The sequence below is a fragment of the Chinchilla lanigera genome, unplaced genomic scaffold (genome assembly GCF_000276665.1).
Source record: "Chinchilla lanigera isolate Chin_1 unplaced genomic scaffold, ChiLan1.0 scaffold00101, whole genome shotgun sequence".
NCBI lineage: Eukaryota > Metazoa > Chordata > Mammalia > Rodentia > Chinchillidae > Chinchilla > Chinchilla lanigera.
The window spans coordinates 6,142,380-6,154,286 of record NW_004955502.1 but is presented as its reverse complement, the minus strand read 5'-3'; the positions used below and the strand labels follow the sequence as shown (position 1 = coordinate 6,154,286).

Below are 11,907 nucleotides of genomic sequence, written 5' to 3'. Positions count from 1 at the left end.
CTTCCCAATTTGGTTATTACTTTCTATATTTCATTTATTTTCTATCTATATTCTTGTTCTTTATTGAGTGTTTTAAAGAGACTCATTCTGAACTCCTTGTCAGTCATTTCATGGTTCATTCTTTATGGGCCCAGTGTTGCCATTTTTTCCAGTTCCCATTTTTCATTAATACATTTCATTCCTCCTGGTGACTTGTTCTATGTATGTAACACATCTTACTTCTTTTTCCTCCCTTTCCTTTACCTTCTCTTCATCTCTCAGTACTTTCCCATTTGCAGAAGATCTATCTCCGTATTTCCACTATATTTTATTTTGTTCTTTTTTATATTTTGGATTTCTCATATAAGAGAAACCAATGCTTAAACTGTGTGTCTGATTTATTTCACTTGCTTAACATTATGACCCCAAAATGCATTTATTTTCCTACAGATAACTAAAGTTTATTCTGTCTCATGGCTGAGTAGCAGTCCATTATGTGTAACTACTATATTGTCCTTATCCATTCATCTATTGGTAGATATAGGCACAATTTTGAGATTCAGCTATTACGCATTGTGCTACTATAAACATGCCTATGCCTGTTTCACTGTAATACGATATGTCTAACTCTTTTGGGAAGATACCTAGAGGCAGAATAGCTGTGCCAAATGAAATTCCTAGCTTTAGATTTTTGAGAAATCTCTGTAGTGATTTCCATATTGATTGTACCAGTTTACATTCCCACTGATCATGTAAAAGAGTTCCTTTTTCCCTGCAGCCTTATCAGCATTTGTTAGTTTCTTTGGGAAGTGGCATGATTCCTTGATTCTTTTTAAATTCTTTGTGCATTTGAGGCAACAACCACTATTTTATGTTTCACACACAGTTTTTGCAGGAATCACCTTTACCATGAAGGTTAGGGTGTGAGTCTGGGTACCACAGCTGGCAGTAATGAGGCAGAGCCTGCCGCCAGCTTCTCTGCTGAGCTCTATTAGCTGCACTTTGCAATGAGGTGAAAGCATTAGCACTTGGTAGACATTACATAACTGTTTGGTCCAGGAAACGGTGTGTAGTCACTTGCCTGATAGTAGTTCGGGGCTCCATATAGCGGCAGAGCTTCAGAATAGATTTAAAAAGTGGGGAGCCTTTGTGTGCCATGATCATGAGGACAAACTGCTATGCTGAGTATAGATGCATGGTTGATATTTGCCTCCTTCCTAGGCAGTGCTTTGGGATGGACTTCAGGCTTAGCTGAGACATTGCCTGGGCCCCCTACCTGGATCACATACATCTAGTCTCTGTTCTTTGCAGGAAGCCCCTGTGGTAATCATCTCCTTCCTCAAGTGAGAATGTGGGGTTGGCTGGTGTTGAGCTGAGCCCCCATTTTGATAAGCAGAGGAGATGCTGCAGGTCCATCCCCTATGCTTTACTGAAATGCTCTCCCTGCCTAGGGAGTGGGCGTCTTCCTCCTGAGGTAGGACCAGCAGGTAGCATGTAAGTCTGGTCATCGAGGGGTTCACGCCAAGTAAATTTTTCACAAGTATTTGAGCAGCAGCCAGTTCAGGTTTGTGAATAGGCTATGCTGCTAGTTATTCTGACTAGGTGCCTCCAGGAGGAGTAAGAGAGGGTCCAACAAGACCCTTGTACTGTTTGCTCCGAGCCTTGTCTTCTTTTGTGCTCCTAGTTCACTCAGTGCAGTCTAACCACGCCGTTTCCCCTGGAATTCCTTTTGAGGTGAAGTAAGTGCTGACTCTGAGAGGCGTACTGGAATGAATGCTGGCGGAGCCAGACATCCATCTCAAGTCACACGGGTCCAATATTGCATATTGCCCATTTCTCCTGTGTGAGAATCCCAAAGTGTAAACAAGGACCAAAGTGGAGGACAGACAGTGGGGAGTAGTAAGACCTTATTTTTCACAAATGTGGTCTTGTGTACAGATAGTCACAAGCAGAACTTTCTTTGGGGCAGAAAATAAGCTTCGGGCCTCTTTTTCCACCATTTGCTGTCCTCCTGCACAGTTCAGTACTCTTCTCATCTCTCTTTCACACACTTTCCTGGATCCCTTACCACTTTCCTGGCTGCTTTTCTAGGTCTTCTTTGCCAGTTTTGCACCTTATGTGAGCTCTGAGTTGGAGTTTCTCAGTGACCAGTACTGAGCCACTTTCAGTTTTGCCTCTATACCATCAAGTGCCCTAACTTGCTGTCTGCTGCCTCTAGTCTGAGGACAGACCAATCGCCTTATCATTTCACATTGCTTTAAGTATACCTATTAAAACTCAACAAATCAAACAGCTAGTATAATGCACTATGCTCTGTTCTTATTTTTCCAATATACACTTGAAATGTTTTCCTCTTTGTTTCATAGCATTCTGCTACTTAAAGCTGAGGTCTCAAGTTTCTTCCTAAAGCCTATAGCAGACACTACCCGTACTCTGCCAGTGTCTCCTCGGCCTTCCATTTCACTTCTTGCCAGCTTGATATCCAACTTTCAGAACACGCAACCTTTATCTAAGGGCTTTCTCTGGACAGTAGGGTATGCTCCGACCAGATCCTGGAGAATGAATTACCCACAGTGAGTACAGATGGGAGTTGGTATACAAATAAACACCATAGTCTGGATGATGCTCAGGAATCTGGGCTTGTTTCTTGAGTTTTTTGGTGGGGTCTGAGTAATGAGGCTGTGGTATTAGTCTTTCTGGGAACATACCCAGTTCCAGTTTCTTTGTCTGTCCTTGCTGCTTCCTCAGTCCCTTATCTGAGTTTCTGGGGTCACCTTCTAAGGACCCTGCTGTATGTGATCGCAGTGTCTGCTTCGGGCACCGTGTTAAATATGCTTCCAAGCTTTCCCCCGTATTAGTACATAGCACCACAATGTAAATACGAGCAAATAGCTCATTTTTCTCAAATGGTACAGAAACCAAGTGACAGAGAGAAGGGGGACAGAGAGGAAGAGGATAAAAAAAGAATTAAGATTTATTAATGTAGATGTACCAGCACCACACAAGAAACATAAACATGCAGTGCAAACATGTACCAATGAAAATTAAATTTTAAAATGTACAAATTAACGTTTATTTCTTTCACTTCCTCATCTGTCAGTCTGTATGTTCCCACTCTAAAAGCACAGATACGGACTCTTTCCACTGCCCTATATTACTAATACAAACAGCGTGGCCCAGGGGAACATGTTCTATATCCTCAACTTGAGAAGGTTCATTCCTCACCTTGCCCTTTTCCAAATTCTTTGCCACAAAGAAATCACAACAACCCTTTTGTTTCTTGAGACAGAGCCTTGCTATGTGCTTCAGGCTGACCTTGAACTCATTGTGGAGCCCAGGCTAAACTTTAACCCCTAGAGATCCTCTTGCCTCAGCCTCTTGATTACAGGCATACACCTGGTTCCAGAAGAGAACCACAACTAAAAAATTGAAGATGCAGTCATCTTTCTTTTCTCCCCAAACACATGCATCTGTTTCCACCTGGGAACTTGTGCATATTCTGTTCCTTCTGCCTGGAGTGTGCTTTCTTCTCTCAGTTGCATTTTAAAATGTCCTTACTCAAAGAAGCTTTCTATTATAGCCTAAGTGACCCATTCCCCAACTTGTTCTCTATTGCAACACCCTATTCATTTCCTCCTAGAGAAGCACTGTATCAATGTATGCACGCACCTTTATGAAGTTTGTTCTCAATAGTTAAGATAAAAACTGTATTTCCTAAATCACTGTGTGACAAATACCTAGTACTGAGTCTCATGTATAGTGTGTGTACTCAATAAAATTTGTTAAATAGATAAGAAAATACAAGGCTGGGGATATAGCTGAGGGGCACAGCACCTGCCTGGCAAGCCCTAGGTCCTGAGTTTGATTCTCAGTCAAAAAAAAAGGGATAAAGTCTTAGGAAGAAAATGACTCACATATTAATCTCCCATGAATTTAAGAGAAAAATACTGGGTTAGCTCAATATCCTCAATGGAAACACAGATCAAAGCCTTTAATCAGAGTAATCTGAAATAAAAAATATATATATAATAAAAAATTCTGCTCTTAAATTTTATTTATTATTTTGCAAGTGTCCATGTTAATAAATGCTTTTTGTAATGTTAGGTAATTTGCTACAAAATCTTATGAAAGAAAAACTTACTTATTTCTCAAAGCATATCTTTAATTTGTTCTTACCATCTTATGATAATCAATGTTAACAATCAGTTATAGATTTTATTTTTCCACATCTTTGGTTCAGTTAATTCATAATACAAGCATATTTAAGAAATATGTGTGTATTTATTATTTTAACTGATTTTATTTTAACATTTACTAAAGTTTTAAATATAATCACAAACACAAGCATTTCAAAAGTACAAAATATTAGCAAGGTAATGAGTGCATTAATCTTTCCATGCAAACAACCTTTCACTGAGATAAGCAACAATAGTTCTGCAGCTAAGAATATATACAGAATGGTGTTACAGTAGTTCCAAAGTAAGATCAGTCAAGAGACTGCAAATGATACAAGGGCAGCAATCTAAGTAATCTGTCAGAGAACAAAGGGTTTGAACCAAGCTTACTCTCCTGTGTTATATAGGCATGATACTATACAGGTGGATGACATAAAGCTCTTTTATAGTTACCTCCTCTTACTACTAGGAAAGAAATATTTCTCTTTTTGTAGTTGTTTTGTTTGTCCTGTTTTATAAGACACAGTCTTGCTATATAGTTCAGGCTGACCTTGAACTTAAAATATAGCCCAGGCTGACCTTGAATTCACAACAATCCTCTTGCATCAGCGTGCTGCTTAGAGGCGAGCACCACCACACCTGGCAGGAATGTTTCTTAGTACAGTAGCTCACCTAGATGTCAGGGTCAGGCTGTCCATCTTTGGTTACAAGGATCCATTCTTGGTTATCTTTTAGTTTACTCTTAAATAGCACTTATTCTGTTAATGTGGAAAGTAAATGTAAAATTGCAGACAGCAATTTGACAAAGGATTACCTTTTAACAAGTGCAAGTGCTACCTAATTGTCAATGGCCCTTATTTGGAATTTATACAGCGAAGTGATCCATGTATCTGTAACTTCTCAGTAACTTTCACTCAGCCCTAATTCATAAGCACATGTAAGGAAAGGCCAGGCTTAACCTGCACACTCCTCCCTTCCTTTCATAGCCTTTGGGTAGCAGTAGTTCACTACCTTTTTCCTTTTGGATCATAAAAAGATAAAGACAATTGTTGTTTAAGGGATGACTACAGTGAGTATTAAGTGCCACTGCTTTACTAAGCTGACAGTGACTCTGCAGTAGCCTTCCCTTGGGCCCTATGGGTATTGATTATTATTTCACAGTAAGGAACTTCCCCAGCCAAACTACATGCTCAAAGAACATTGCCAGTGACAAGAGCATTTTAAATAAGGATTCTGGATTACAGCACCTAAGAAGACAATGATGTTCTTGTGTGTGTGTGTGTGTGTGTGTGTGTGTTTGTGTGTGTGTTGATGCAGATTGAACCAGGGCCCTCCCACTGAGCTATATATACAGTTACTTCCATTTTTTGAGATAAGGCCTCACTGGGTTGCCCAGGCTGGACTTAAACCTGCAATCTTTGTGCCTCAGCTGCCCAGAGTGATGGGGTTACAGTCATGCACCACCACTTCTGGCTTCCAAAATGGTTTTAAAGAAAAATCTAACACATCCTAGTGGAATGTCAGATGACTTAAATTCTGTTTCACCACAAATGCACCACCAAAGGACCTTGTTTACAATCTAAGCAGCTATAAAGGCTATGAGTTTCAGCTTTCTCACTTTCTACAGCTTTACCCTCAGCATAAGAATAGAAGCTCTTTGGGGCATGTTGACACACACCTGTAATCTCCATGCTCTGCAAGGCTGACACTGGAGATTCACAAGTTCAAGCTCAGCCTGAGCAGACAAATGAGACCCTAAATCAAAACAGAAAATAGAAGGGCTAGGAACATAGCTCAGTGCAAAGGCCCCAGGCCCAGTTCTACTACTAGAAAAAAAAAAAAGTAGAAGCTCGTATCAGATAACTAAGTGAATGAAGTGAAAATTCATCTACAGTCTCCCAGTTTGGAGTGTGGTATAAAAGGTTAGGTCTACAACGTGCAACATCTTGCTTTACAAATATGTATATAATATAACTAAATTGTTCTGTTTAGACTTACAGCAGCTTAAACATTTGTAAAAACATTGGAAAGCATCAATACTTCCAAGCAATAAGTCTGTTTATTGTAAGAGATTTAATCAATACTTTTATTAAGCTACACTTTAATCTTTCTTTACACAGCATACACAGGAAAGAAATGCTGTCTCAAAAAGTCACCCCGCAGCCTTTCTTATATCCATTTAGGCTTATCCTTTGGTTTCAAGAAACACTAGTGATGCATATATCTCAACATGCCATCTAAATCTCAATAATCTGCTTCCAAATTAGAGGTTTTTCTAAAGTTAAGGAATAATATCCTATAAAAATTTCTTAACAACTTCAACAAGTCAAACCAAAAATAGTCTGTATGTTGTCTCCCGTAGTAAGCAATAAAGTGTGGCATTTGTATACTTATGTACCATCACTAGAGTTTCAAAGACACAAGTGCTCCCAGGTACGAGGAATGGCAAGTGTTTACATAAAGCAAGTGGTAAAAACTAATAGGGTTGGCTTGGTGTAGAGGCAACTGTCTGTTATCCTGGCACTCTGGACAGCTGATGCAGGATGACTGTACATTTGAGTCCAGCCTGAGCTATTCAGCAGCTTAGCAAGATTCCATCTCAAAGTTAAGAAAACAAAAAGAGTCTGGGAATGCAATTCAATGGGAAGATCTCAGGTGCAACACCGAGGACCACCTTGGTTGTTCCTACTGACTTTCAAAATGGAAGTTTATTTTCCCCAGACCTCAAAAGTGAGTAAGTGGCAGGAAATGTTGCAGCAGAGGAGAGGAAACTGCAGTGACAAACAGGTGGATTTTCTGGGGAAAGGTTCCTGAATGTTGGTGCAAAGCAGCCAACGATAGGTCATTTCTATGTAAGAGCTGGTCAAGGAAGACACGCTGGGCTTGGTAGCTCTCTCTGAGGACCAGCAACACCAGCAACACTAGCTTCAGATTCCCGGGAGTATTGCTGACTTTTTAAAGCAAATAAATATTCATTAAAATGTTCAGTGGCTTTCTCCTGTAGTATGCAGTCAATGCACTGGCCTGTACTCAGCATTCCCACGTCGATGGGTGGAGCTTCCGCTTCACCTGCTGCACAGGTGTCTGCTCTGTTAATGATACTGGCCTTCTCCGAATTTGCTTGACCCAGGTTTTGCTTTAGCTTCTTCTGTACTGCCTGAAGCTTATAAGGCAATATATAAAAATAAGGAACTCTGGTGAAAGACTTCTAGGCCATCTACAGTGATCCTAGACAGTTACTGTTAAGGTCCATACTCATTTTGGTCAAGTTCTCTCTCTGTCCTAAGCAAATTTTCTTTTTTCTTCTATGATGTGGGCTTAGCTTTGGCTCACATTCCACTTCTGGAACCACCATTGGTTCAGTCCTGTAGGGCACAGGGTCAGAAGGATGATAAATATTGAAGAACCTTTGCATGTTGGAAATTCATAGTTGGAATCAATTCTCTTTAGGCCTCAGACAGTAAGGAACATTCCAATGGGAGATCCAAATGCAAAGATCTCTGGCTTGTAGAAGAATAAGGATACTTTACAGATACATGCCCAATGCCGGCATCTGGATATTCATCATTTCTCATATCATCTGTACCGCTGCAGGATTCAGATTCTTTGAGGATGTTCACCTTGAACCTGACTGTATGGTTGATCAGTTAATACCCAGAGAATTTCCTCTGGTGCTGAAATAGTTTAACAACTTCTTTCTTGGCTATAAGGAAGTTGCCATTTCCTGTAATCTCTGAATATAAAGTGAGAGCTTCCTTATCTACTTTCTCCTTCTCAGAGTAGAAGTTTCTTCAAATCTTCCTCCAGTGTTGGTGTATCTGCATTATCCAGAACATTTAGCAAATTCTTTTAACAGTCAACAGCCCCTAAAGAATCTCTCTGATCTGTTAGGGTATCCCACAATATGAGCAAACCTAAACTATGACCAGCAATGGATACACCCCTTTGAAATCAGGATGATTCTGTAGAAAATGTGTATATAAGTATATTGAGTTCATTTTAGAAACTACTTGATCCATAATAGCCTGGGGCTGTTGTAGAAGACAACCAGAACCAACCATGTCTTTGGTCAAGTGCCTGGGGCAGTTAATGCTGGGCAAGGTTATTTGCTACCCATCTATAGTTACATCAGTCGGAAGAAATTCTACTCTTCTAATCTGCTGACTTTCTTGAGCTTTCTTAAAATGTGTCTGTAGCAAGTCAAGGAAAACAATTACAAAAATAAGTAACACACTGTATAATGCTTTGAAATGGGAGGTCACAAGCTTGTCCAATCCCATGGACTACAAAGACCAAGTAATCTATCTGTAAAGGTTCTCTACCCTGAATGCCAACAGGGATGTTCTCAAACCTCTCTTCACTGATCTTGGCTGACCTTGGTCAGTGGGTGTTGAATCTCATTCATCAGATCCTAAAACTCTCTGATAATGCATCATGAGCTTTGGATTGTGTGCTATCATAATTTTGCTGTTATGAAACTCCAGTTTCTTTTTCCATTCATCCAGAGTCACAGCAACCATATAAATTTCCTCCAAACTTAGCTGAAGCCTTCTCAGTATGAATATATTTCTTGTCTTTGTCTCCCTTGTTAAACCAGATACATTGTGCCACTTCTGATGCATGTTCATCCCAGGATACAGCATATGGCATCCTTTCCCTCAAGTGGTCATCATACCTGTCCCCATCAGTGGGGACAGCTCTCCCATTACAATCTTTTCCAGAGCCATAAATGCCTCCTCAAGCTCCTGGAATCCCTAGAGTTCAAAGGAACCCTGCTCCTTAGACTCTACTATCTTACAATAAAACCAATGTGGAGAAAATGGTTCATACCAACTTCCCACATCCAAGTCTATTAGCTCAGAGGAACTGCATGTGTTTGGTGATGGGGATGGGTCACACTGAGAGAGCTCCTGGTGTGATCCCATTGGTGATGTTTTGCTCTCTGGTAGCCCTTGCGGCCTGCCTTGCTAGCTCCTGCAGTCGTGCAGGGGCCGCCGTTCTCCTGGCTTTGGTTGTGCGGCTGCGGCAGCTTACTTCCATGAAAGGACTATCCTGAACACATAATTCCTCAACGTCCTAAAATCTGAAATATATCATGCAAATGACCAGTGTAGTCTATTTATTTTTTCATTTTCTAGAATTATATTAGTGGTACAATTTATAAGAGGGAGTAAATTGTTTCAAAACAATTGTGTTAGGAACAGTATTTTGAATTTTCCTTGTGCTCTCTTCCCTCTAAAACTCATGATTTCTGCCATATCCCCACATACTCCACATCCACAACTTGCTGTGCTTTCTCCTCGTGTAACGGTTAACATCAGCACGAGCACACACATACTCGGTTACATTCACATAAGGGTATGTTGTCACTATGTTACTTTTGAAGATATGGAATCGTATTATACAACTTTCTCTAAATTTTACTTTTCTCATTAGTAGCTCACAGAATAACAACTATATCTCCAATTCATTCTTCAGGACTATAAATTTCTGTGAAGTAAATGTACGTTATTTATTGACTCCTTTTTTGCTTTGATGCTCATGGACTTTAGCACCACTGTTTTCACTTTAAGCAGTTATCATAAATGCTTTTGTAAGCATATCTTATTTATTGCTGCTTTTATTTCTGAGGCATATTTCCATACTTGAAACTTCTGGGTGGTATATCTATATCATTTTAATTTTGATGGATATAGTCAGACTCCTTTCCTAAAAGGTAGTGATAAATTGTATGTCATAGAAATGTGCATGCATTTTCCCTCCCCTACTAGCAATAGGTGATATTTTAATTTAACTTTGACAATTTGATGGGTGTAATGGAATCTTTCAATATTACATAAATTTACATCTTTATTACTGCCAGTGAATTTCAGTATCAATCTGTCTGGTGGTCAGTTGAGTTGCTCTCCTGTCAGTTGAATATTCAGATCTTTTTTCTGATTTTGTATTTCTGATCCACTTGTAGTTAATATGTGCTAAGAGCTAATACGTGTTAATAACTTTTCAGTCACTTGGACAAAATACCTGACATGTGCAATTTAAAGCAGGAGAGGTTTAGTTTGTCCCACAGATTTGGAGAATTCAGCCATGGTGCGCTGGCTCCAACCAAGACACATTATGGAGGAAAAGCATGGTGAACCAAAAATGCAATTTCACTGATGCCCAGAGGCAGAACAGAGGAACAGGGCCAGACAGGAAGGAGCCAGGAACCAGGTAAATTGCAAGATCGTGCCTCCTTCACCCACCCAGACAAGCCCGGACCTGTGATTTACCAGTGCCCTGCGTAGGTCTCCAACCAATCAAGTTGACAGCTTAAACACCACACATCTGCATGGAATACATTTTAAATAATTCTTCACTTATATATGTTTATATTTTTATACCTTCTTACATAATTGTTTTTAATTTTTTCAAAATAAAATAGATTTTTCTTCCATACTTCAGAACTTTGTACTGATTATGTTTTCCCTGGCTGGGTGTGGTGGTGCACATTTATAATCCCAGCACTTAGGGAGATTGAATCTGAGTCACTTCTGGACAACTCAGAGACTTTGATTACTCTGTCTCAAGATTTTAAAAATAAATAAATAAACAAACAAACAAACAAATAAATAAGAAAGACCTGGGACTGTAGTTCCATGTAAAAGTTCTAGATTCAATTTCTAGTATGGAAAAAATGTCTTCTGTAGCAAATGTGTTAGAATATATGTTTGATCCCTTAAAATGTTATTACTTCATTTGTACATTAAAACTTTAATCCAAGAGGGATGTATTTGCTTATTTATTTGCTGAAGGATGTTTCCAAACTTAGTAGTTGTCAAGTATTCATTACATACTTTGAACTGATTTGAACTATTTTTACATATTAAATTTTCATATTTACAATAATCTACTTAATATTTTTCTCATCTGTTCCACTGATCTGTTTCTAAGTTTCAATAGAAGATACCTTAAGCATTACCAATCAGTTTGAATGCATTTCGTCATAGTTTCTTGAGTACACGACAAGACTTTCTTTTTGTTACATATTTTCTATCCATGGATATTCACTCCTTTATATTAATTAATTGATTGTTTCTATAATTATTAATGTATAGTTTTACCCTTCCCTTCAAATATTAGGATTATTATAATTTAATGTGATGTAATAGTTTTAGAGAATTATAAATTCCTAAATTTTTAAATGATTATATTAGTGCTTATGATAAATTGTACGATTGTTTTTCAAATTTTCATTACTGAAATCCCAGAAGCCCACAGCAGTAAATTATTTTCTTATTTCAGCGACCTAAGGAACACAGCCTGCAAAATTTAAGAAGCAAAGCATCTAGCACATCACACTATGTTGACCACACTACCTTAGGTTACACGTAGAGCCTTTCATTTAAAAATAGCATGCTTGGGGCTGGGGATTTAGCTCAGCGGCAAAAGCGCCTGCCTGGCAAGCGCAACGTCGTGAGTTCGGTTCCCGGTACTGGAGAAAAATGAATCTGAGCTGCTAACTGTTATTTCTTAAGATAATAAGACTCTCACGGAAGCTGGTAGGAAAAAAAAAAAAAAAAAAAAAAAAAAATAGCATGCTTTTTAAAAATTCTTTGTGTTCTTAAGAGAAGTGCTTTGTCTGACGGGCAGTTAGCTAAATTTTTTTTCCCAATTTGTGGGTTTTCTTTTTACTCTATTGGTGATTTCTTTTAATGTACAAAACTTTTCAATAAGATGAGATCCCAGTTGTTGATTCTTTGAAGTATTTCCC

The 11,907-nt window shown here is 38.9% G+C and overlaps 1 pseudogene; it reads right to left on the bottom strand.

Annotated features, from left to right (window-relative positions):
- Positions 1-6,878: 6,878 nt before the first annotated feature.
- LOC102014586 lies at positions 6,879-9,079 on the bottom strand (annotated as a pseudogene).
- Positions 9,080-11,907: the final 2,828 nt, after the last annotated feature.